The 27111-nt window shown below is 46.3% G+C and overlaps 1 long non-coding RNA gene across 1 annotated transcript; it reads left to right on the plus strand.

Moving 5' to 3' along the window:
* The first annotated feature begins 14339 nt into the window (after window positions 1–14339).
* LOC144370176 (uncharacterized) lies at window positions 14340–26400 on the plus strand. The gene is made up of 3 exons (XR_013430092.1): window positions 14340–14396; window positions 23995–24062; window positions 26359–26400. It is a non-coding gene; the product is annotated as an uncharacterized LOC144370176 (long non-coding RNA).
* The last annotated feature ends 711 nt before the right edge of the window (window positions 26401–27111 follow it).

The following is a 27111-nucleotide window of genomic DNA, read 5'->3' on the forward strand; positions in this document are numbered from 1 at the left end:
GGTGTAAAATGCAAGGTGGTCAATTACCATCATGAACTGCTGGGTCGATGGATCTGCTGGCTGGGGTGAGTCCCGGGGAAATGAGGACACTACCTCTCCCTGGAGAATGGCAGATGAATCAGGGCCAGCAATTGGCAGTCTAGAATGATGCTGTTGAGGCAAGTCACCAAGCACTCTCTGTACATTGGTTTCCCCATCTGTGAATTGAGGTTACCAGAAGAATCACCCTATTGGGTTGTTTTGAGGATGGAATGAGGTAATTCATAGAAGGTCTGAGAAGAGTGTCTAGCATATGGTGGTATGCTCTTGTTTTTCTGTGAGCCTCATAGAAACTGTGTGTGAATAGGGTTTATCACCCATGTTCCCATCTTTATGACATGGAGCTTGAGAAGTCTAATGACCTGTGGTCTCATGGCCCATAGTACTGGAGCCTTCCAGAAGCCAGGCTGTTCCCTCTGCATTTGGCATGTTCTCCACCTCTCTGTGATCTGCAGGTACCCAGAGGGGTAAGGTGGGGATGCCCACTTGGGAGAAAGCAAATGCCTGAGGCCAGAGACACGTGGAGTTGGACTCAGGGAAACTCGGGGGCCCACTGTTTGAGGAGATGAGGAAGGGAGGTGGCAAGGTAAGCAGAATTAACTCCATTTTCCCCAATGGGACCTAGCTCATGAGCTCTATCCACATAGGAACAGAAAATTCAATTCTGCTAACTCTAGGTTGTCTTTACTGGTATGAAATAGAGCCACTTTGGGGGTAAATATCAGTAAATTCTGGCTTTTCCTCCTTCCCCTTTTCCTAAGGGTCAGTTTCATCTGAGGGAAAGGGTGGCAGAGTGTGTGTGTGTTTGTGTGTGTGTGTGTGTGTGTGTTACCTTATCCAGGGGGTGCATGTGCACAAGCCTCTCCCCCCAACACACACTGACTGCTATGAGGTCAGGCCCAGGCACTCCATACCCTTCCAACCTTGACTACCTGGATGAGCAGGTCCAGGTGAGACAAGCTTAAAACCTTCAGCATCCTGAGGAATTTGGCTTTCTGTTATCCAGCCTGCCCTGCAGCCTGCCCATCCCTTCTCAAAGACCTTGGCAATCACTGCTCAGCTGTCCTCTCTTCCTCCCCCTGCTGCTGCTCAACTCTGTCCCTGTGGGTGAGAGCCATGGTCAGCAGCCTGCTGCAAAGTCAGGCTTTTGGCCTTAAAACCCTCATGTCTTTGTCAAGTTTCTAATTCCTCAAACTAAAATACTTTGAGGACTAGTATTCTTCAGTGGGTTAAAACAAATATTCTATTTGCAACTCTCTGACCTCTTTGTTCTAAACTGGCCCTATGTCCCTAATTCATAGGAGAAGGGGGACCCCAGAGCAAGAAGGACAAAATGAGTAGGTGAGGAGGGAAGCAAAAGGCGGTTCTTATTTCAAAATACTGTCCTCTGCTTGTGGCAGTTGCTGAGGAGTTGGCCTGGCTTTAGTTTGGTAAGAGTCCAGCCTTGGCTAGCCACCACCACCATCGTTTTCATTGCTGAGCAAGAGAGAGAAGCCAAGGGAGATCACAGTTGCACAGTTAGCAGGATTGGCAAGTTTGGGGAGGAGAGGAGCAAGCAGGGTGCATGCAGATTTGAGGGGTTTGCAGAAGCTTCCAAGAGAAGTGATGTGGAAACAGAGGTTGGAGATTGCCTGGTCTCACCTTTCTCCACTTCTTGCCTGTCCCCTGCTTTTGCTTTGGCCTCACCCAACTCTTCTCCATCCCAGATTCACCACCCCCCTTTCACTGGATCCCTGCTCTCCCCTGCTTTCTCCATGCCAGGAAAATCAACCTGCCTGACTCTCCATCCTGCAACTTCATGAAGGACCCTGAGCCAGGGCCACCTGGTGCTATAGCTCCCAGATCCCTGGAGCGTAGATCATAGGATACCAAATGCTTGCTGCGTTCTACCACAAATTGTGGCTAAATTTGTTATACAGAAGCATATGGGATGCTCATGATCATTTGAGTATCTTCTAGTACAATTTTTTAAATTCAAAAAATAATTCAATAAACCAGAGGAAGACAAATGCCTAAGAGGAGGAGCCAAGAGGTTCCTGACCTGGTCCTGCATCTCCAGGTCCTTTTTGGGACCTCAGGTGCTTCATTTGGGGATGAGGTGTTGCACTAGACAATCTTGAAGAGGATGTCTAACTTTAACACTTGGTCAAGGTTTGTAAAACCACTTCCCAGTAGACCCATAGTTTGCAGACTGAAGGCTACTAAATTCTCTGATGAGATGTGTTCAGAACAATCCTCCTGCCTGCTTCCCCCTCAGGCTGCCTGTGAGGCCTATGGGGGTCTGGGCTGCACGCAAGGGATGACAGTGTTCTCCCCCCACCTTCAGAACTAGGTCTTGCATGTGCTAGACAAGTGTTCTACCCCTGAACTATACCCCCAGACCTTTTTATTTTTGAGATAGGATCTCACTAATTTGCTTTGGCCCTTGCTCCCTAAGTTGCTAAGGCTGACCTCAAACTTGTGATCCTCCTGCCTCAGCCTCCTGAGTAGCTGGGATTGAACAAGAAGCATTTGCCCACCCCCTCTCCCACCATCCTGTGCAAATAAGAGACATAGTGACCAGCCAGAATTAGAGACTCTAGACCCTAGTGGCACCATTCAAGGATGTGAAGAAAAAGAAGTCACAGCAGGTGTCTGCCTCCAGCTCATTGTCTAGAATGTGTCTTGGAGTGGTGGCCTCAAAGGAGGCCAGAGAGTGGTGTTGCTGGAGTTGATAGTGGGGAGGGAACAGTGTGGAGCGTCATCAGGACCTGTTGACTGCAAGTCATAAAACCCCGTCCACACTAGGACAGGCCAAAGGGGGAGTCAGTCAGCTTCCATAGCCAAAGGTCAGGAAGGTCAGAGTGTGGCTGGGCCCTTGGGAGCTGCTTCTAGCATGTGACAGGGCTCCACTTTCCATCTCTCTTGTCTCTTGGGCAGTCTTTCCCTCCTTTTAGCCAAGGAATCCCCACAGTTCCTGAATCTATGCCTTATGACTTGGCCTCCATAGAGAGGGCTTTGTCTCTAATCCCAGGCTGAAAAAATCTCAGTGAAACTCTCTGGCTTGATCTGGGTTAAACCCCTGCTCTTGGGCCGTTCAGCCTGGCCAGGGAGCAGTGCACCTGTGGTCTAGGTGGTGGGGTCATGAAACTGGGGCCCTAAGGTGGGAAGTGGGTAGAAGAGCAACATTCAGGATAAGAAAGAGGGTGAGTGGACAGAGATGGCTGTCTCTGCACCTGGCTCTCAAGAGGCCCCAGAAAGCATGGACTCCAAACTCCAGAGAGGTCAGGGTACTTGGCCTATGCCCATCAGCAAGTTAATGGAGCCTTGGGCTGAATACTTGGCTTCCACACTCCTTGCACCTACTGCAGGTAGCTCAGCCTTGGCACCATGGACATGTGGGGTTGGGTTTCCCACAGGGTCAGCCCGCACATGGTAGAGTATTTATTGAAGGCAGCAGTGAACTGCTTAAGGTCTCAGGACCTCTGTTTCTTCAATTGGCGGTAACTACCGCTGCCTGCCTACCTCAGGAAGGTAGTCACAAAAATAAAAGGTTTAAAAAATACTAGCTATGGGAATCATTGCAAAGCCAAAAGTAGCAATTCTCCATTCCACTTCCCATCAGAAAACATGGCTGGGAACGTGTGTGCAGTAATGTCACTGTAAGAGCAACCACTTCTCCCTAAGGAATCCAAAACCCTCTACCAAAGTGACAGGCATTGGGAAACTGCACATGGTAGGTGAGGACGTGTGGGCAGAGGTGGGGGCTGGTTTGGAACTCCTCTAGATTGATCCCCAGGGAAATGATTTACAGCCTAAGGATCCATCTTTAAAAAGGAGACAGAGCCTCAAGTGTGCTGGGAATGAAGGTCAGCCACTCAGAAGCTTCTCCTCCATCGGGACCCCACACGTACTGCCCTCCACCAGCCTCTGACTTCTCAACCCCAGAGTGAGGTCAGCTTGTCAGGAAAACCAATAACCAGTCAGTCCACCAACTGGGGCACTTGTGCTGTAGAACATGACGCAGAACAGGCTATGCCGCCATCCCCAGGGGACATTTGGCACCACCTAGAGATGTGTCTGGTGTTCCATCCTCCCCTGCCCTTCTACGGCGGGGCCAGCCAGTCCTGAGGCTCCCGGAGGGGCGTCCCTGCCCAGGCTTTGGTTGGATATAGACCCTGCTGTGGCAGGCAGGGACATCTCTAGGCAGGGACATCAGGTCAAATGAGACCACCTCCTGCATGGAGGGCTGGACCTGGGTCTGGGAAGAGGAGCCGACCATCCAGAGTTACATTCTAGAATCTTCTACCGGGTAAAGTCTATGCCAGGTGATGATCTGGTGACACTGGCACGGGGCCTGGTAGCCAGGAAATGCTTTCTGGAGAACATTGTGTCTGAATGGGACCTTGCAGAGTCCTGAAATGGTAGCACACAGGCCAGAGCCTCCCGGGTCCTGGCTTGGCCAACTCCGTGACACCAACCACACAGTCTCCTCCTTCACGTTGTCCCTGCTCAGACAACGTTTTCCATGTCAGCTCTCTTGCTTCCACTTGCATTTCTGATGTGTACCTTTGATCTTCATCAGTCTCATCACACATTTATCCCACATTCCGATGAAGGGGATTGAACAAGAACTAGGCATGTGCCCAACCTGGAGGAGGGACGCACACATAGGAAAGAAACACCATGACTCCTCGCTTCACTTAGGTAGAAGGCAAATTTATGAGACATAATTAAAACACTGTGGCCATAAATACATAAAATACAGTAAGTGGATTACTAGTGGAGAATTCTTCTGTTTATTTACTTAGAGTTGAGTCCATGTCATGGTGGCATGGACCCTGGAAGGCTTCCTGGAGGAGGCAAGATAGAAGGCATTTATCTCAAGCTGGGCAGAGCAAATCCTGGCACAGGGCAGGGTGGCTGTCGGGCAGCCCCTCTTGTGTGGCTGGTAAGATTTCAGCAAGTGTTTCCCAAGTGGGCTCTGCAGGAGGCGGCTGATAGACTGATCTGTCATGGAAGCCTTCCCCAGGGCCATTACCTGAGATGTTATTTCTTTAGGAATAGACAACTTGCCCAGCAATTTCATTTCTGCTCAAGTTTGTGTTTTCACACAAGACTGAGTTTCCATCCACCTTCAAGTGTCCTTCCCCTTTCCCATTTCATGCTCCTGTCCCTAAATAATGCTTGCATTTTCTATTAATAGGACTGCCTTGATGGTGCTGGTCCATCTGACCTACTTCCTCCAGTTTTTTATTGCAGACATGGCGCTGCTGGATTCTCTTAGCATCATCTATTCTTCAGTCATTTGTTCCGCATGTGGTTAGGAGCTCCTACTGCTCAGAGACCACGGAAAACAAGGGAAACACAGACCTAGGTCCCTGGAGCTTTGAGCCCAGTTGGGAAGTCAAGACAGGGGCTCATACCGCAATGATCTTCCAGGTAAGGGAGTGCCTTGTGGGCGCCTGCATGGCACTGCCTGTGTGTGTGCCCATTGCTCAGAGAGGGAGAGGGCCTGGGGCTGGGTATACCGTGGAAGTCCTCACGGGAGAGGTGGGAGCTCTGTGGGTTGTAATATTTTCTAGAGAGAAGATCCCACAGAGTGAGCTCTCCTGCTTCCAGTTCACAATTTCTTAATTCATGCAGAAGAGACAAGGGCCCAGGAGGAGAATGTTGGCTGGTTGGCCACCCATTCACACACCCAGTCTCCCCTCTCTTTATTGCCCATCCCGCCATCTTGGTTCGGGTATCTCCTGGATTGCCTCTCATACCAGGCTCAGATGCATCTCAGCGCCCTGGCTTATTCTGCTCTTTCAGGTGGAAGTTTTCTTTTCTTCTTCATCACTATAATAGATTTTTTAAAAATCTCCTCTCATACTTCCTCACCCTGTTGATATTGGGTGTGGCTATATGACTGGCTTTGATGTCATGGTAGATGAGTGTCTACTTCACTTCCCTTGAGAAAGAGCTTGGTGTGACCTGCTTTGACCCCCAGGATGCTGGCAGATAGAATGTTTAATGTGTCTTGCTTTTTCTATGGACATGAGAAGAACACTTCCAATCCGCCTGCTGGGGCAAGAGGCTGAGCAAACTGTGCTCACCTGGACTCCACCTCCAGCTTGGAACCAAGCCCAGCCCAAACCAGTGTCCTGTGGCCACTGAGTGAGAATGAATGATGACTACTGTAAACCACTGAGTTGTGGGATGGTTCGTCACACAGAGTTAGTGGTCACAGGTGGCTGACACAGCTGCTGAGTCAGGAGTCCCATTTTCTCCTTACTTTAGGGTCTGTAGATGCTTCTTTCAGGAAGAGTGACTGTGAGATTGACCATACCTAGATCCCTTTGCTCATCCTCTCTGGGCCACACTAGCTCTCATTGACTCACCTTTGCTGTGCTATGGGTGTGCTCTTTTGCCGTATCCCATGTGGGCTGCCTGCCTTGGCAGTTCTGCTGGGAGTTTGCAGAGGCCTGAACCAGGGTTAACAGGCCTTTTGTCATAGTAGGAGCTGGGCATGTAGAAAGATGGAAGGAAAGAAGGAAGGAAGGAAGGAAGGAAGGAAGGAAGGAAGGAAGGAAGGAAGGAAGGAAAAAAGAAAGAGGGGAAGGAAAATGTGTGCTGGTTCTAGCATCCCAGGGTTCTTTACCAGGCACAGGCTTGAGTTCTAATGTCACTCAAGCATTTAGTTATCTAGCCTGTGTTTCCAGAAGGTACAGGCAGGCCAGACGCCACAGGTGTAGCATTCAGGGGGCAGGCAGGAGTGCATTGGCATGTGGCCTGCTGACCTCACTAGCCACCTGTGTTTCACAAAGCCCTTTCCATAAATAGACCCACTCCCAGGAAATGCCATGTACCATCTTTGTGGGCAATGAGAAAAGTAACGTTTCCTTGATGGTAAAACTGCGGTCCTTTGTGGGAGGCTGTGTCCAGATAATATCCCCCCATCCCAGGGACACAATTTAGAAGTCTGAGACAGCTTCCCCCATTGACTCTCCCAGTTGTGCCCACCCCACCCTGCTCCTTTCGCTGGGTTGCTCCCCACTCTCTGGAACACCCCCACATCCTTGCCTGCCAGGCTCTCTGCAGACTGCCAAATGCCGTCTGAAAGCCGCTTCCCCTGGGAAGCCTTTTCCACTCTCTGGCAGAATTCATTGGTTTCATTCCTAGGTGCTCCCATATCCCTTCATTTATTCATCTTTTGGTCTCTTGAAATCATGTTGCATTCTAGATATTTGTGTGCCCTAGACCATAAACACCTATGGGTCAGGGGTGATAGTTACATAGAAGTGGCCGCGGGTTCCCCTCGTCGGAGCTTGGGAAACACACGCCTGCCATGCTATGAATGTGCCTGTGGAGGTATCCAGCCCCGGGGTATTCTTGCTCAGCATCTGGCCATGGCCAGGGAGAAGGAAGGATGGAGAAAGAACCAGTGGGGAGACATTAAGCCCCTCTTGCCTTCTTTTATGAAGATTCATCTTCATGGATGTGTGATTGTGAAGCAGTGGAGAGATCCTTAAAGAAGAGTGTTAGAGCCATTAAGAACTGGGCTGAGCTACACATAACAGAAAGTCCAAGAACAAAAAAAACAGCATAAACAAGGGAGAAGTTTATTCATTTTTCATTTGGAAGAAGTCCAGAGGTGGGCAAGGTCAGGTTGCTCGAATGGCTCTGCTTCCCTAGTCAAGAATTCAGACCTTTATGATTCCTGATCCACTATCAGGGTTATATCCTCAAGGTGACCTTGTCACAAGATGACCACCACAGCTCCAGCCATCACATATACATTCTAGACAGCAGGAAGGAGAAAGGGAAAAAGAGTGTACTTCCTAGCTGAGGTTGTGAACCAGGTTGATTTGAATAAAGGGAAAGACACTTGGGGGGAGGGGGCTGTTTCTGAAGGGACAAGAGGAGAGTAATGGAAGATCTTGAGTGAGGAGATGAGAGCTGATGAAGAAGTCTCCATGGAGAGACTGGAGATGTGACAAGGTGGTAAGTGGTGGGAAGGGCTAAAGAGCTTCCCAGAGGGTTGAGATGAATATTTGGGTGACAGAACTACAGAGAGTTACTGAGGGATGCCTGTTGGCAAAGAGACCATCATTTCTTCCTTTGGAAATGGGAACAAAGGCAATGTGTGGATGGAGGACGTCCTCTCCCGTGATGACCGGAGCAGACTGGAGACAGGTGGCCGTGGCAGGGGGTGAGGGGGCTGCTGGGAAGGCCAGCTATTCCCTGATGAAGGTGGGTCTCTGGAGCTGATTGGGAATCATGAAATATAAGGGCTAGAATGGAACCTAAAAACAAGTAGAGAGTTCTTTCTTTTACAGATGAGGAAGCTGGAGCCCAGAGTGAAATGGGTGCTTCAACTCACCCAGCCAGAGTAGTGGTGAACCAGGACTAGAACCCGGGTCTTTGGGTTTACACAAATTATACGAACATGTTTCTGAAAATGGTGGAGAGACGGAATAGGCCAAGTGGTTAGGAAGAAGAGTTGAGGTCAGTTTATGTCCCCTCCCTACTCCCTGGTCAGCATCCTCCACCAGGGTACCACTGTTTGTACACCTTCCAGTACCTTCCACTGTGGTTGAGGAGGGCCCCAGGGAACCTGGGAAGAAGGACACACCATGGCTGGCCATTATAATGTCTCTTTCTTCTGCCTTTCTCTGTGGCTTTCCCTCCCCAGCTCCATCCCCCTCCTTCTGCCTCCATCATATTGAATCACCAGGGCATGACATATAATAAAGCGTTGTACCATTCAATCTGTTGGCTATTCCTTAAAGGTGTACTCCAGGTAAATATCCCCTTGGCCTGTGAAAAATGAGCTTACCTGCAACAAATGACTTTGATGAACCTCCGGAGCTGGTCCGCTATCATTTTTTTCCAATTGGCTTCCCCAGCCAAGCATGATTTCCCTGCACAAATTTGTCTTGCTGAAGGAAGAGTTTCTCTCATTCACTTCCTTCCCAATGCCCCAGCTTCCCTGCCTGGGTATCTCTTTATCCGGCCACCACTCCCAGAGAGATTTTTCTTCTGGGCTCTTCATACAGTCATCAAATGCTTCACCAGGTTGATCAAAATCAGAATCCAAATTAATCAGTCCTTCTGTGAGCACTGATTGGGTATGGCAGACATGAGGTGGACAGAAGCTGGATTTATGAAACAGGGGGGGTCCCCCAAGCTCTCAGTTTTGCAGCTAAGTTTCTTCCACTATCAAGTGGGGGCAGATGATATCAGTCAACCTTCCTCCTTCATAGGGGTATCTGAGTAGCAAACAAATTTTTTGCATGTGAAAATGCTTCAAAAAATGTAAATAACGATGCCAATTCAAGACTTGCTCTTATGATGGTGGATTTAAATTCTTTTATTTTAGGGGATGAAAGAAAAAAAATGTCATTCAACAAATGTATACTGAGTGCACCTACTATGTGCCAGCTATGACACAAAGCAGAGGGGTTAGTTTAAGGAATAAAAAGAGAAAACTTCTGACCCCATGGAATTTCATTGAAATTCCTTATAATCTAAGCTGTGATGACAAAATCAACGTACATAAGAACAAAATATAGGACAAAGGGGGGTATCATATATTGATAACTAAATAATGTATCCTGAAATGTAAATTCCCAGTACCTGCGTACCTACTATGCTATGTGTGGTTGCATTTAGTTTTCAAAACAACTATATATGCTAAGCATATTTTATGGCAGGGGAAACTGAGGTTCAGAGAGGGAAATTTAGAGTCAAGAAGTAGAGATGGGACAGAGTCGTGGGACTCTCAGACTCCCTTGGGGCCCTTTCACCTCCACCCTGTACCTCTCAGCCTTGTTCTGAAGACTGAGCTCCTGCATGAATTCACAGGTCCATAGTGCTTACAGTGCCTGCCTTGGTAAGAAGAACCTTCAAAGGTGAAGCTGCCTCTCACTCGGCTTGGGAGAGTGTGGGAGTAGGAGGGGAGTGAGCCCCAGGGAGCAGGGACAAGCTGGGTCTTGGGGAGGGAGGGCCAAGGTGGGAGACTGAGGTTGGATTGTGCCAGGTCATGGCAGGCCTCAAAATTAAGGCTGGAGAACATTCCTGTCCCAAAAAGGAAGGTAACGGAGGGCTTGTTATTATTAAAACAGAAAGTGGGCCCTCTCCCTGCCCAGCAGGAATATTCTAGAACATTCCTGAATTTGTAGAAGGTAGGTAGAGGGCACCTTATTGTTAAAACAGAAGGTGGGCCTTCTCTCTGCCCACCCATTTTATTTCACAGACCTCCCCACAGACAGTAGAGTCAGCCTGTTACTGAGTGATATTGGGAAATTTTTAATATTCATATCCTTCCTCCAGCCTCAGTTTCCCCATCTGTAAGAGGAAAGGGTTAGAAGAGAGGGATGCTGCTTCTAACTCTGACACGTCTTGATTCTGTGATTCCATCATGAACTCAAAAGCATGTCCATATGCAGATCACAGCTGTGTACCTGCAAGGGCTTTTCTCCCTCTCTGCCGTTGTAATTTTAGACAAGTGCGAAATGCCTCTTTATTCTCAAATATAAAAACATTGAGAAGATTAAGCCACAGCCTGTCTCATAATAATCTGGGTATCCAATTCCAGCTTTCTGATGGAGCCACCACTGTTATAAGAAAATTGGAAAGTTTAATATTTGCTTAAACAAACAAATAGCAGCACTCCCTTCCCCCTTGAACGAAGCTGAATATTTCTGGTGACTTAGTATTTCTCTTTCTAGTTTCTTGATACATGAAGCTTTATTTGGGGACATCTGAGGTTACATGCTATGGTTACTGTCTTCATTTGGGTCTGGTCTTTCCTTTGAGGGGGGACCATGGGTCAGAATCAGTGACACATTTGTAATCTCCATAAGAGAGACTTTCTGGAGGCTCAAACTTGCAGAAAAACTCACACTGCTCACTTGGAAAGGCTAACTGGAGATGCCTGATGGACCTGGGCAAAGTGCTGATGGTGGCAAGGACAGATCCCACGTCCAGTGCTTACCATGCTCCAGGCGTGGTCCTGAGCACTTCACTTACTCTTCCCCACAGTCCTCTGAAGTGAGTGCTGCTTTCACCCTTATTTTGCAGAGGATAAAACTGGGGACCAGGGAGGTTAAGACTCTTGCCCAAGTCCACAGAGCTAGTCAGCCACCCAGTTGGATCTGAGTCTGAACACTGCCTCCCATGATGCTCTACTGTCTTGCAAGGATTCCTGTTGCTGCCATCAGGAACCACTTCCCACCTCTCACTCCTGCTCATCCTTGGTGACTTTCTCTTTATTTGTCAGCAGACCTACAATGCACAGTGAACTGAGTAGCCCACTCCTGGGGCATCTGACCAGCAACACCCACTTCCACCGTTGTTGGGCACCTACTTGTGCCAGGTGCTAGGTGTGCTGCCGTAAGGGGGACTGGTTTCTTCTCCGGGGATTCCGTGAACCAGCAAACTCCGGAGCCAAGAGGCAGCTGTGGCATACTGTGGGAGCATACGGGACCCAGGAGAGGAAGTGACATCTTTTACAGGAGGCTGTACAGGACAGGGGACTCCTCAAACCCTTTCTTCCCTTCTAGTCACTACCCTCTTTTCTTCTTAGAAGGTCTGCCAACCCATGGATGCTTCCAGACTAGAGGGCTGAGTGTACCCTCTCTGTGTCCCTCCCTGACAATCCCATGACTGTCATCCCTCTTTCTCCCTGGAATCTCATTTTGGTGGCCTCCTCTAACCTCCTGGTAGCCAGTGGTTCATTGCCATCCTGTCAAAATTTCAGTACTCTCAATTGCAGGGAAGCTAGCCAGAACCTCCATTTAACCTCATCTGAATGAAAACTGCAAACCATTAAAATGTTAGCTGAAGTGACTATATTAGTCAGGGTCCTTCAGAGAAATAGAACCAATGCAGAATCAGGTGTGTGTGTGTGTGTGTGTGTGTGTGTGTGTGTGTGTGTGTGTGTGTGTGCGTGTGTGTGTTTCTTACCAGAAATTGGCGTGCAACTGTAAAAGCTGAAAAGTCTCAAGGTCTGCATGCAGTTGGCAGGATGGAGACCCAGGAGAGTGGATAGTGTAAATTCCAGGTGGAGAGTCAACAGGCCTGAGACACAGGAGAGCCCCTGTTTTGGTCTATATTGGAATCAGGAAAGACCAAGATCCCAGCTCCATGGTCAGCCGTTTTGTTCTGTCAAGTCTTGTTGATCAGGTAAGGCCACTCTTAGTAGGGAAGGCAATCTGCTTGACCCAAGAGTTTCTGGGTCGAGTCTTTCAATGTGTACCCCATGCAGAAACAGGCCCTAGGTAATTTGCCCTCTGTCACTGCTTGGATCATAGGCATCGCTCCCTGTTACACATGTGGTTGTCTCAGTGCAGTGGCAAGAAATGTGGACCTCAGCTCTGACTCCTTCCTCCCCAGCTGGGAATCTTCAGGACTGTCCTGAGCCCCCATCCTACTGTCATTGCTTGGGAAAGAAGCAGGAGTGCAGCCTCCTGCATGCAGTATATAGGAAGAGAGGCTGGTGTCCCAAAGAGGAGGGAGGCTGTGTTTCTGTGATGACAAGTTAGCAAGTCCACTTTTGTGGTGGATCTGAGCCTGCATCTTGCAGTCTGACAACACTGAAGCCAGTTCTTTCTCTGCTGGGCTCAGCTCTTCTGAGTCATCAGAAGAGGAGGATTATTTATTGACCTCTAAAGTCTCATCAGGAGTCAGTTCCTCAGTCAGTCAGAGAACAGCATCCAACTCTTCAAAAGCAGAGTAAATGCCAAAGGGAATTTACATGCAGAGCTCATCCACGCGGTCACCCCCATTTCACAGATGAAGAAACTGAGTCCAAATAAGGAAAAGAGTGGAAAACTAACCACTGGCCACAGTACTTCCCACAACCCTTCAGGACTGGAATCATGGCCTGGACTCACGGGTGCAGTGCACGGAGAGGAAGAGTATCTTACAGTCATTGGTGGAGCTGGGGTCTTGGTAGCCCCCCGAAGGCTTAGCTTGTTCCTGTTCATTTCCACATCCCCTTGGGAGCCACACATCTAAATTACATCAAAAAAGGAGAAGAGAAACAGAGAAAAATCAAACAGGAATTCAAGCCCTAAGCTAGAGCGAGGACTCTCCAAGGGCAGCACCCATAGCCAATCAAGAGCCCTGGGAAATCACTCCAGTGCCAGTCTGTATGTGAAGTCAGCCCTGAGCGCCCCTCCCTTCCCCCTTCTCCTTCCCTTCTTCTGGTGGACACTGTCTGTTTCCCCTTCAGCAGCTGTTTATTTGCACCCTCTTCTTTCCTGCTTAAAAAGAAAAAGTCCCTTTCTAATGCAGTGCTCAGTGGAAGTGATCATTGTGTGGACAATGGCTGGAGCTGTGGCCTGAGCAGGGTCACTCATGGGAAGGGCTGGACAGCGTCAGGAAGCCCAGGAGACCACAGTTTGGGAGGAGGTGCTCATCATGGCAGGGGGCCGCCATTGGCAATGTCAGAGTAAGCAGTCTGATTAGTGGAGAAGTGACACCCAGATGACAAGGTATTGAGATCTGATTGAAGCTGAAACGTTCCAGGCAATGAAAAAGTTTCCCCTGACAGGAAGGAGTGATTGAGGGTGTTAGAAGAGTGGGGAAATGGGCCAGGAAAGGCATTTTCAAGATGGAGCAAGTTGAGCCCACTTTAGGACCATAAACATAACAAAAGTAGTTAGGGTTTGCTGTGACATCCCTGTGCTGAGGGTTTTATGGGGGTATCTCATTTCATCCAGGTATCTGTGTGGTAAGTGCCTTAATAATTCCAGTTTCCAGACATGGAGATTGAGGCAGAGGGAGGGTCGGCAGCCTGCCCAGCTCCCAAGGAGCAGAGAAGGGATTGAAATCTGCACAGTTGGACTCTACAGAAGGGGAAAGAGCTTCCAGGGAGGTAGAGATGGCAGATACCAGAGAGCTTGGGGATGATTGATCTAGCAAAGGCCTGGAAGGAGATGGAAAGGGATGGGATCAATAGTCCAGGTGGAAGGTGCACCTTAGCAAAGTAGAAGGATACATCTTCCTTGAGACGGGAGGAAGGATGAAAGGATGGATGATAACGATGCAGGGAGTGTCTGAGGCAGAAGGAAGGAAGTCAGGGCAGTGCATGTGAGATGACCTTGATCTTCCCAGGAAAGTGGGAAGCAGCTGGCAGCACACCCAAGGAAGCCGGCCTCCTCCTCACCCACGTCCTCTGTTCTCCCTCCTGCCCAACCTCCTCCTCTTGCTTTCCCATGGAAGATGCAACCCAGGGGGTGCTCTTTCATACAAACAGGATGTTTATTTGTAAATGAGGGACTGGAATGTTCTTGAACAGAGGAGAGGGGAATAAGTTAAAGCAGATGGCCTGACAGGATTCTGGGAGTCAGCAATGAATGTGGAAATGGGAAAGAATAGGAGAGGTGAGTACAGTTTTGCTTTTATTACAAGGACCACTGAGGTCGAATCCAGTCTTGGTGAGGCATTTTAGTTTCTTCATACTGCTCCCGAGAAGGAGGGAGACAGAAATACAGAATCCATGCATTTGGGGTCTGGGAGTAGGGAAGACATTGGTTGATGAATTGAAAAGCAGAGATTTTTTTTTTAACTGAATGTTAAAAAGTCAAGTTAGTGTATGCTGATAACAAGAATTGGGGAAGTACAAAAATGTATGAAAATGTATGAAAAGTCCACAAAAATCACTTCACCTCAGATAATTATTATTATTATTTTGTACTTTGATTTTAATTGTTTCTAGATGCATTAAAAACTTTAAATCCCACCATATCTGGCTTTTCCAGTATAATTGTACTTCGAGCATTTTCCCCATGTCATTAAAAAAACTTCTTTTAAACATATTTTGTAAGTAGAAGTTGAGCAATTAAAATTAGTGAGAGTTCATCTAATTACATAGTTCCTAAATGTAACATGCAGTTTAATGACTGGTGAGCAAGCAAATAAGTTCCAGGGGAAGAGCCAGCAGTGGTTCAGGGCTTTTCTTTAGCTATTTCGCTAATGCTGCTTCTAGCAGCTTATTTTCAGTCATTTGCTTTGGTGTGAATGCTCTGACGAACATCTTTGAGCACACATCTTTGTATATGATTACTTCCTTAGGATAGATTCTTGGAAGTAAAACAACTGGGGTAGAAGGTATTGCTTTCCATCAGGTTTGGTTACAGTCATTTACATCCCACCCACAGGGATGAGCAGCTAATGTCAGTCTGGGGAGTGCCCGCACTCTGGAAGGTCTGGGCCAGAAGATGTGGCATCTGCATGCTGATTCGAAACTTGGAGCCTGTGGAAAGGTTGCTTGAGGCTGCTCTTCTCTGAGTGTGAGTGACTCTCTTAAGCTCTTGTTCCTGGCACAAGGTTGAACACTGCCCCAGATGGAAGCAAAGGGAGGGGAGCTGGGGCTGTTTGTGTTGGAAAGTCCTAGATACTGAGGGAACAGAAGGTCACCCTTGCCCTGACACACCACCATCTATTTTGCATTGACTCTGTCATCCACAGTCAAACCTTTTGAAAATCTAATGAATTCAAGGAAGATTCTCCCTGTACACCACACACACACACACACACACACACACACGCACGCACGCACGCACACACACATGCACGCACACAGAGTTTTCAATTTCAAGGGATTCATTGATCCACAGGGGTTTTGGGGTTTATGAACACTAGGTTAAGAACCTCTGCTTTAGAGACCATTAGCAGTTCTGGTTTTCTTTTCAGATAGATAGGGCTTTGGAGACCCTTTTCCGTGCTGGAAATTTCAAGCCACACTCAGGATAACCATAATGTTCTGAATCCTGCCTTTTCAGGCAAAAGTGCTGCATCAACAGTCATTTAATGTGCACTAGGGGGAGAAACAAGGTCTAATTCTCAATATCAGAGGTCAGGCAAGGTGTCTGGACAGACTGACAAGTTGGGAGAGAGAATTCATGGGAGAGAAAACACACAGATTCATACATATATTCCCAGCTACGACATACACACACACACACACACACACACACACACACACTCATCATACATCCATGCACATCATTCATATCTACACATACTCTCATATACATGATATGTGAATATTTTATGACATACAACGCATGTGCATATTCACAGATGCACATATGCTTTCATGCGCATGGCAAATACATATGCACATTCTCTCTCTCTCTCTCTCTCTCTCTCTCTCTCTCTCTCTCTCTCTCTCTCACACACACACACACACACACACACACACACACACACACAGAGAGAGAGACACACACACTCAGGACCTGGTCCTCTGCTCCCTCAGGCTCTGCCCTGGGACTCCCTTTCCTCCTTTACTTGATCTTGGCCTAGGTCCCCCCTTTTCCTCCCACCCAATGGTAAATATACCTGCCCGAGTTTGAGAGAATGTAAAAGAAGCACAGGAGGAGAGTGGGAGATAAATTTAACAAGCATTAAAGTTAATATATAATTTAAATATGTATAAAATTATTCTATGTATCGATTAGAAAATGGGCTATTGACTGTTTCAAGGCAACAATCAATTTCAGAGTTCACAGGTCAGGTCAAGTTTCTTTCTAATGATCTAAGAAAGAAGGCAGCATTAGCAGGATAATGAACTCCAAGACTTACAGATGCAATCTATGGCTGGTGGCCACCCAGTGGAGAAAGAGAGCCCGCGCAGCTCAGCCATGTATGTACATTACCGAATTAACCAGGCATGTAATTAGAGCTCAGGTGCTCAGCAGAGGAAGAGCTGCTCACGATTAGTCCAATTTAGCTTCTGTGCCCTGAAGTTGGGGAAGCTGGGGTGGCGCCAGTGCATGGAACTACCTCATCGCCTCCCACCCCCAGCACCCCACTTTGCTCCCCCTCTTGCATTCCCGGAATGTGATGTTGAGGCATTTGCTGATGTTTATGGAAATTTACGTAACTGTTCCAAGAGTTGTAAATCATGTCCTGATTAGGAGCGTCTGGGAGCCTCGTGTTGGGATATCAAGGAGCCTGTGGGAGCCTGTTGTGGAAGCCACTGGCATCCTCACGGTCACAGAATCTTGTGTGAATGAGATGGAGATGGATGCTGAGATTAATTAAGTGCTAGCAGGGCTGCATGGGAAAGCCATCTCCGCAGTCTGCTTGAGGCATCTGTCTACAAGGTGAGGCCACGTCCCAACTGCAGCGGGAGACCCCTGAGGTCTTAGGAGATGAGAAGATGGAGACGGGCCTCAGTCTTTCTTTCCAGCCATATCTCCTACATGTTCTTAGGAAAAATTATCCCCAACAGGCAAACCAGTGAGTCATCCTAAAAACAGATTGTCTTTTTTCTCCCCTAATCCTATCCTGATTCTATTTCCAAATGCCCCTTCTCACTAACCCAGATCAGATCCATTCAGATCTCACCCCTGCCAGCAGCCTCCTCTGACCAGTGCTTCTGGGGACAGGACTTCACTACCCCAGGCATCAACTGGGGCTGACCTTATTGCCTCCATGAAAAGCCAGCACTATTCCAGGTCAAGGAAGCAGTCCTGGTTGGAGAGACAGGATAGGATTGATGGCAGCTCCAGGATAGCTCATAATTTTGCCAGTTTCAGAGCTTTGAACTTGAATTAGACTATAGGAGTGTTGCCTTGAAAGGCTGGCAGTTGGAGACAATGATGTCCAGGAAGAGTAGAGATATTTGTAATCAGCTTTATATTTATTTGCATGTGTTTATACATCCACCTCTAAAGGGTCTCATGCTCTTTTGTGTGTATTTGGCTTATCTCCCTGCTGAAATGATTCAGGGTTGGAGTTCTGTAAGCTTCACGGCTCTGGCCCAGCATGTTGCTGCTCAGATTCTTCGGTGCATGGAACTGGCTTCTACATGTCGTGCTCTTCAACAACAACCCAGTCCCCCCACCCCTCTTGCTTGCCCCAAGCTTAAGACTCCTAGTTTAGGTCTGAAATCAAGAGGTAATTAGGCAAATTGTTGACTCTCACAAAATAATGTCATTCCTGCTCCCATGTGACCTTCCATAATTGTGTTTCTTTAGAATACCTGATTATACAGCAGTTTCATTTCACCATTTCTCAAGTTCCTTGATGTTTGAACCATCAGAAAATTTCCACAAGTTCTACAATATCAAGAATCCCCCTCCCTTCTCAGTCACAACTGGCAGCTTTTAGTCCATTTTGCTTTTATGCAAAATCACACCAAGAAGAGTTTCAGACCACCTTAGGGTAACACACATCTCGAAGCCACCGTCTCCAAGTGGTGTGTGCCAAAAGTTTATTGTTTGGATACTCACTGATGCTCCTGGTCTCCCAATCTTTGAATCTGCTAAAACACACTCTTAATTAAAAACATCCTCCAGACATGGACATGGCTGCTCATTCCCCATTCTGTAGCAGCAGAGGAGAGAGGGAAGGGGCAGAGGGTGGCTGGGCCATGACTTAGCTCTTCCGCATTAGCCCTGCCTGCGCTTGCCCATTCCAATCTTTGCTTCTCTGCTGGTGAAACAAGCAGGATTAGCGCATGATAAGAGAAGCCGGGGTCATAATTACACCCTATGCAACAGGGCAGCAGAACCACTAAATAAATCCCTGGACAATTATTAAAATGGCCCAATGCATTACACAAATTAGAACAGATTGGGACTTTTGGGGCAAGGAGAGGGGAGCGAAGACCCGGTATTTAAGTGTTCTTGTAAGCCATCTAAGATATTAATGCTGCAAAGCTCCTTATGAATATTTAAGAATGTAAAATGGAGCTTTGTTGCTGTCCCACATCACCACAGAAACCTGTAGTACGGTTGCGTCCACTTAAGAAGGCAGAGCTGCATCCGCGGCAGATTGAAGCCAGATGAAATGGGGCTGGCGTGCTTGCAGCGGCCGTGCTCAGCCCAGACCAGCCTGATGATTCTGCATTATGTCCTCCTGGAAGAGGATTTAGTTAAAGACTTGAATGACTCTAATGGGTGACAGTGACAGTAACACCCCCCCCCCAGTGACAGTGACCCTCCAGTGACAGTGAACCCATTTCCCTAACTCCCCAGAGATTTAGAAGATTGACGGTGTCCCTGACCATTCTAACACAGAAGAGACAGAGTGAATGGTCACCTCTTCCATTCAAGTGCGGGCCACACAAAGTCCTTGCAGAACAGAAGACATGAGATCTCTGGGCTCTCCAGGCAGAGATTTCTCAGAGGTGCGTTTGTGGTCCTGTTAAGCTGTTTTCTCACAGGACACAAATAGTGCCAGGTTCTTGCCAGGGGTGAATGAAGTCCCTTGGATGAAGAAAGGAAAGGGCTACTCCAATGAAGGAAGAGTTGCACTCAGAACTCAAGTCCAGTGGCTCCTGTCCAGCATCAGGCCTGGTGTGTCCTTTGCTTTGGAACAAGGTGTGGTGTAGGCTCTCATGAGTTGCTAGAGAGATCCCAAGGCTCACAGGAGAGGAGATTGGGTGAGAATTCGGAGGTGGGGGGCTCTGGCCCCAGCTCAGCCCAGGGTCTTCCATTCTGCTCCTTTTCCTGTCTGTCAAATGGGATTGATATTGTTGGCCAGTCTGGCCATGAATATCTACAGTGTGTGCCAGCCTGGGAAGCAGATGACTATACAATGTGACATTGGTATTCTCTGTCTTGTTTTACTTCTGTTTGCTGGTGGCTTTGCTGTACCCCCTGAACATTTTTCTATCTAATTTCATTCCATCCTTCTGGATAAAATGGGAGAGGAAGGGGTCCTATCTGTGCGCACACCTGGCTGCCTCTTTTTAGGATTAGAGCAACTCTGGGGGCAGGGGTGGCAGCCTACAAAATGGCAGAATAGGCAATTTTGCCCACAAGGATCCTCTGAGGATGCCCAAGAGGTCCCCTCTCTGCACAGGAATGTTGGGGTGGCAGAGGAATGCAGGGGGCTCCACACCCATGGCTTCAGGACTTAGGCTCAGGGAAGGGACCAAGCACGAGAGACAGACAGATGGCCTATACAGGTTTCCGGCAAGGTAAACCTGACCACAGAATGTGCCATGCTTTCAGGTGGGATGGGCCCTTGTCCAGGTGGACCTGGTGCATCCCATGCTGATGGTGTCAACAGTGCAGGTGAGACTATGAATAAACAGGGTTTTCATTCCTCAGAAGCTCATAGGCAAAAAAAAAAAAAAAAAAAACCTTGATTTCCTTATTTTTAAAGTTTTGATAAGGTTTACTCACATTCATGGAGGAGCCACACAACTGCTCTGAGAGGGAAGAATTATTCTCTATTCTCTCTAGTTGACTGGACTCTTAGGGCTTAGGGACACCAGGATCTTGCCACCATCTCTTTCTCTCTTTCTCAGGGTTCAGGTGTGCACACAAGAGTGTCATTTTCTCAAGAAGAATTTTCTGTCTTTTCTTCCAACACGACTGCCAGCCTTTATGTATACTTTTAGCCTGGATTAATCACATAAGAATCTATGAGGCACTAATTATCACTTAAATAAATCTAAATGAATCAAGCCCTAAGAGCATTTAGTCAACCAACTGGGTTCAGGTCTTGTATGACTTATTTATCTTTTCTTAACCTCAGTTTCCTTATGGAAATCCAGCTGGAGGTCGGAATAAGAGAACCTGTCTCTTTGGGTTAATGTGAGCATTATAGTTTAGGACTTAAATGATCCCCAAAGGCCCATGGGATAAGGGCTTGTTGCTCAGCCTGTGGTTCTATTGAGAGGTGATGGGACCATTCATTCAGAGGTGAGATCTAGTGGGAGGAAATTGGGTCATGAGTGTCTGCCCTTGAAGGGACTGTCGGAACCCCAGCCTCTTTCTCTCTCATCGCTTCCTGGCTGCTACAAGGTGAGTCACCAAATAAAGAGGATCATTGGTCTGCATTCAATTTCTAAACTTGAGCCACAGGCCCAGAGCTCATGAAAGATACCAGATACCTTTGAGGAAGGACCCTGAAATTATATCGCATGCATATATTACAAATTCTCCTCCTGGCTGTCTTCTAAGAGATCTAGTAAGGATTGCTTGGGGAAAAGGAGACTTCTGTACTTTCAATATTTTTTTAATGGATTCTGAGATAATTCTTGGGGATCCAATATCCAACTGTGAGCCACTGGTCAGGGCATCTTTCAAAGATCAAATGACATATTTTTTGACATTAGAGTTGGCTCATGAACCCCAAACCCATTCCATGGTGGGAATCATTACAGCCATAGAAGTCTTGAAAGATGCAGGTGTACTATCACCATGTCATTTTAATCACTTATTTATTCAGAGTGGAAAGTGGAGCTATTTTGGTGAAAGGCTATAGATTATTACAAATGTGATTCTAGATACAGCCACCTCTCTGGAGCAAATAACCTAGTGTTTGACACTTGATCTGCAGCTATCTATATGGCTGGCACTTTTCAAATATTTAGTCCCAATAAGAAGGCACAATTTTCTTTCACCTGGTAAGGATTGCAGTATACTTTATTGTTCTAGTTCTCCATCTCTGTGTCATAATTTAGTTCACAAAGAAATTTGATTATCTCTTCCTCCTACAAGAAATCGGGCTGATTCGGCATACTGACAACATTATGCTGATAGGACTTGGAGAGCAGAGATGTATGTACTGTGGACATCTAAGTAAGATATGAATGGCAGATGTTGGAGGATGAATTCTATGAGAATACAAGCAACAAGTGAACATTATACAATTTCTTATTTCTGTTTAATATCTATTGTAATATTCAGGCAAAGATTTCTAAATGAAATTTTATGTAGTGTTCATGTCTGCAGTTGCTATTTTATGTATTTTTATTTATCCCAATTTTATTTATGCTATTATATGTGGACATTGTGAGTTTTCACTCCTACCTAAAATACCATAATCTGCTTAGCTTTGCTGTCCATTAGAGGTTAGATTGTTGCTGTTTTTCCTCTATGTAGCTATAAATGTCTTCATTTAATTGCTTCTGTGTGTGTGTGGAGGGGAGACTTGGGTTATTTCTTCAGGGTATATTCCTTTTAAAGAATTATAGTGTCAAAAGATATGAATGGTTTTATAGTTTTTGTTCCATATTTCCCTATTGCTCTCCAGACAGATTGAACCAATTTACAATGCTACTGACAGTTATAGGGATGCTATTTCTCCATGGTCCACCTAGTCAGATTTTCTACATTTTATTTGTTTGGATCAATTTAATATCATGTAATGATACCTTAACATTATATGAGTATCTATTTCTTTAATTATTAGGAAATCTGCACCATACAGTGTGACATCATTCATTTTCATTCCATAGTCTGTTCATCTTCTAGTTTCACTGATGAGTTTGTAAGCCTACTAGTGGTAGAGACTGTGCATCCACTATCCTTGCATCTACCATGTATCCACCATCTGTCCTTCATGAATTGAACACTTATTACGTTCCTGTCCAGGCACTGTGCTAAGATCGAGGAACACCAGAGAACAAGACTCAGTGCTCTTCCTTGAGGGACCGTCATTGTCACTAGCAACAAAGTCAATAATTACAACTAAAAGTGAATTAAAATGTGCACAAAGTGCCAGTGGAGTTCAGAAGAGAAATGTCAGGGTGGTGGGTTTATTCAAGTTGTTCTCAGAAGAATCAGGTAAGACTTCTAAGAGAAACCGTGCTCGTGGTCAGATCCAGGCCTCAGGGAGGATGAATCGAAATTCAGAAGGTTAGGAAAAGCTATCCAGAAAGAAGTGAAAGGTGAATCGTGCACTGTGAGTGAAAGGGGTGTGCAGTGAGAGTGTGAGGGGACCTCAAGGGGATGGGCGAGGGCTTCTTGAGAGAAGGGCTGTAAAACTAGGCAAATCTTTTCAGATGTGTCTGGCTCTAAAGAGCAGAGATCTCTGCCTTGACTGACTTAGACAATAAGATAAATTTGTTCTCTTAGTTTGTAAGAAGCTCAGCAGCAGGGCTGCTCCAGGGTCTGCAAGCTCTGTGGCTTGACAATGCCATTGGGGACTCATATTCTTCCCTTTCTCTCTTGTCCTCTTACTAGGCTTCCCTTGTGCTTATGAGCTAGTGGTGTCTCCATTCAAGGTATCTTTTGTAGATGTAATAATGTTGAGTAGAAGGAAAGGGATTGCCTTTTCCCTTGTTCATTTTTATTTTAAAAATTTCATTTATTTTTGGTACTGGAGATTGAATCAGGGGTGCTTAACCACTGAGCCACATCCCAGTGCTTTTTAAATATTTTCTTAGAGACAAGGTCTTGCTGAGTTCCTGGAGCCTCACTAAGTTGCTGAGACCAGTTTTGAATTCGTGATCTTCCTGCCTCAGCCTCCCAAACCGCTAGGATTATAGGCATGTGCCATGGCACCCAGCCTTGTATATTTTTTTAAGGACAAAGAAATCCTTCCCAAAATCTCCACAGAGGGCTTTCCTCTCTCTGGCATTTAGGATGATTTGCCTATCCCCAAACCAAGTTCTGGCAAGGGCAATGGCATTATCAGCTGGTGCAGGTGTCTTAGGATGAAGTTACAGATGAGGAATCTCAACTTCCCTGAGAGTTGGAACTGATAAGATACAGTGTAATTATCAAAGAAGAGCTGGCAAAGAGATTTTGGACAATTAATGGTATTGCTGTATCAGGGCACCGATAGTGATAGTGTATCCTCTGTGAGTCTCGTTGACTCATGGCTGTTACTGCTGAACTATTTCCTGTGGAGACTCCATCACGAGTCACTTTCAGCCACTAGGATCCAGTAGTAATGGGGGAATCATAGCAGGGCCCTCCTGCTCCAGCAAGACCCACAGTGAGGAAGTGGCTGCAGAGAGATGAGCAGAACAATTAAACAAATTTTCATTGTGTGCCTACTGTGTGCCAGACACCGTGCTAGGTTTCATGGATATAGGGCAGAGTAAGATAGAACACTCAGTCCCTCAAAGAGCTTCCACTGAGGGCTGGGTGAGAAAGCAACTCAGAGGGTAAACAGATTCCTATACACAATATAAAATTATAAATAGGACAATTAGAGCTGTATTAAGAATATGCTATATTCTACCTAAAATTTTTACCTAGTCTTTGCATTTGATTTTTACAGCTATCCTCATTTCTTTCCCCCGTTTACCACCAAGAAGGACTGGCTGCCTGTTCAGGTTCTCCTAGCTGGTAAGCATGAGCCAGGACTCGGACTGAGGTCAGGGCCCCTCCTCTTCACTGCACTATGACATGTTCTCTCTGTCATTAACTCAAATACCAATGTGTCATGAATTCCCAAAGGAAGGTCATGACATGTTGTCAGGGGCTAGGCTGGGAACACTTTGCAAAGGAAGTGTTATATGACTCCCTCTTGGAAGACAGGACAGTAACCAGGTGAGCAAGGTGGGCAGGCCTTCTAGCCAAGGGAAAGAACAGGTATGAGGTAGAAGAGGGGGTTCACTGGGAGTTGGGACCGAAGAGGTCGCTTTGACCAGTATCTTATGCTTCCGAGTTTGGATTTGTCTCATAAGCAAAGTGGACAGCTTCTGAAATTTTAGAAGTAAAGGTGGATTTTAGAAAGACCACCTTGGTAGCATTTTGGAAGATAGACTTGGGAGGAGTCAAGATCCTCAACTGGTGAGGAAGCTGTTGTATGATCCAGAAGATATCTAGAGAGGAGAGTCAAATAACGGAAAAGAGATTTTAAAGGTAAAATCAAGAGGTTTTGGTGATTGATTAGATGTGGAGGTTAGAGAGGGGGAAAAAGTGAGGATAATTTCTACATTCCTGGTTTGGGCAACCAGAATGGTTATGATGTTTTATACTCAGGAGTCACTGTAATGCAGGAGACAGAAACTCCACTCACATTAGCTTAAGCAAAAAGAAACATAAAGACATGCGTACCTGAGAAGGAATTGAGTAGCTTCTAGGTCTGAAGGAAGAGATGTAGAGGGCTCCACACCTCTAGAAAACTCTCTTTCATCTTTGCTGGTCTCTGCTTGCTTTTTCTATGTGCCAGGAAAGATGTCCACCAATAGCTCCAAATATGCATCCCCAGTCTCTGCAGTAGAAAGACAGCATCTCTCATTCATAAGCCCTCTTGAGTCATAAGCTTATCCTGTGTCAATCCCTATACTGTGAGTGCTAGATTTCATTGGTACAGGGCAGAGTAACACACAACACTTAGACCCTGCCCTACAAAAAGCTCACCTTGAGGGTCATGGTGAGAAGGTGAGGGGGTAAACAGATTCATATGCACAATATAAAGTTATGGATAGAAATAGAGTCAAGTGCTCTGTCCCATGACCAAGAAGAAAGAAGCTGACACAGAGAGTTCTGGGAAGCTCAAGATAATACCTACCATGGTTCACCTCGCTGTTGACCAAGAGAGAAGACAGCAGGGGAACAGCATTAACTGGCTTTGAATTCAGATCTGATTTAGACACGTGAGACTCATCGCATTGAACTCCCCAGCAGACTCGAAGTGCCATAACATTTTATTGAAATCAACATGCTGGTGAGATAAGGTTCCTGACAGACAGCAGATGGCTCCCACCCAGAAAGGCTAATCAATTCAGACCAAAAACAGCCATCATAAAAGAATGGGACATACAGAGCAGGCACACATATCAGGATGGCAAAGAGACAAAGGCTCTTGCATGGCCCTAGCCAGGAGAGAGGAACAACAGCATTGTGAGGAAGTCTGGGCATCGAGACCCTCCCTGGCTGGCCTCACTTCCCATGGCTCACATCACAGAGCTCTGTACGCTTGCCCTGAACTCATTGGGCTTTCTCATTGCAGGCTTCTTGTGGTCAAGTGACATGTCGTATTCATCCCTGCCCACCCAGGAGCACTTGGCATAGGACCTTGAACTAAGTTCTTAACGAAGTTTTATTAATCCACTTCCAAACTTGGAGTGAGCAGAGTAGTTATTTCTTACGAGACAGAAAAAAAGTATTTGCACTGTATGGTAAGAGGTTAATGATGTCGATAGATTAAAATACCTTTACAAATCAGTAATATAGGATGAGAAAACCAATAGGGAGGCAGGCAAAGCAAATTAATATGAGGTTCACAGAATGGTCCTCCTTATGAAAAGTGTCAACTCCAGTAGTTATTGAAGAGATGCAAAATAAAACAATGGGAATCCTAGTTTTGCTTATCAAACTGGTGGAGGTTTAAAAATAGATTCTGTAGTGCTAGTAGGAGCATGGAGAAATAACTATTCATATAATATAGATGAGATTGCACATGAGTACAGCTTTCCTAAAGACGAATATGGTCATTTTTATTAACAGCCTTCAAAATCTCCATGCTTTTAAAATCGGTAATTTTGCTTCTAGATTGTTATCCTAAGAGTGTACTCAGAGGCAACAGCATTGTGTTATATATAAGAATGCATATATATAACAGATTATATATAAGAATGCATATCTTAGTGTGATGGGAAATAACCTGGCTTATTCTCACTTATTCTGTGTCCAGTAGAAACCCCAGAAAGAGAAGTGGATTCATATAGTTCCTTGCCATTTGCCTGACTTATAGGTAAGAAAAGCCTTCACAATTGGTTGGATGCCTGTGGCAACACTGTAAGCCACTTCATTCTCATTGGTGGGGGATGCTCTCCTCTCCTTCCTGGGATCTTTTGTGTTAAGCTTCTGCTGTAGGACATCCCTGTCTACCATGCCATATGGAAACTCCTATTATTTTTCTGCTCACCTCTCAGGCCTTGAAGTTCTTTGGGGGATCAGATGTACTATACTAGAGACTGAACTAGTTGGTGGGGTGCAAACAAGAAGGAGTCTTATTTTTTTTTTTTTTTACTCCTCAGGTTACTTAAGCACCATCAGTTGATTAATTCATTTTTCCATCCACTATCCATTAAACTGTCAATCCATCTATCCATTCATCCATCCATATCTATCCATCATTCATCCATCTATGTATCTGTTCAAACATTTCTCATTCTTTCTTTCCCAATATTGATTCAGCACATGCTATGGGCCAGGAGCTGTGTTGGGTGTTGAGTACGAAGTTTTCACAGGAAATAGGCATGGTCCTTGGTAGCAAGTTATCATAGCTCAGGGGCTTGATGCACTAACAAAGGTATAATCAACTGTTTCCTCTAGAGGTCAACACACACAAAGAGCTCTGGAGCATGGGGTAGGGATAAGGGCAGGGAAGAAGGAGTGTATTGCCCTCAGATGGTGGATCCCAGCAGAAAAGCCCGAGTGGAGT

Source organism: Ictidomys tridecemlineatus, chromosome 13, assembly GCF_052094955.1.
Source record: "Ictidomys tridecemlineatus isolate mIctTri1 chromosome 13, mIctTri1.hap1, whole genome shotgun sequence".
NCBI lineage: Eukaryota > Metazoa > Chordata > Mammalia > Rodentia > Sciuridae > Ictidomys > Ictidomys tridecemlineatus.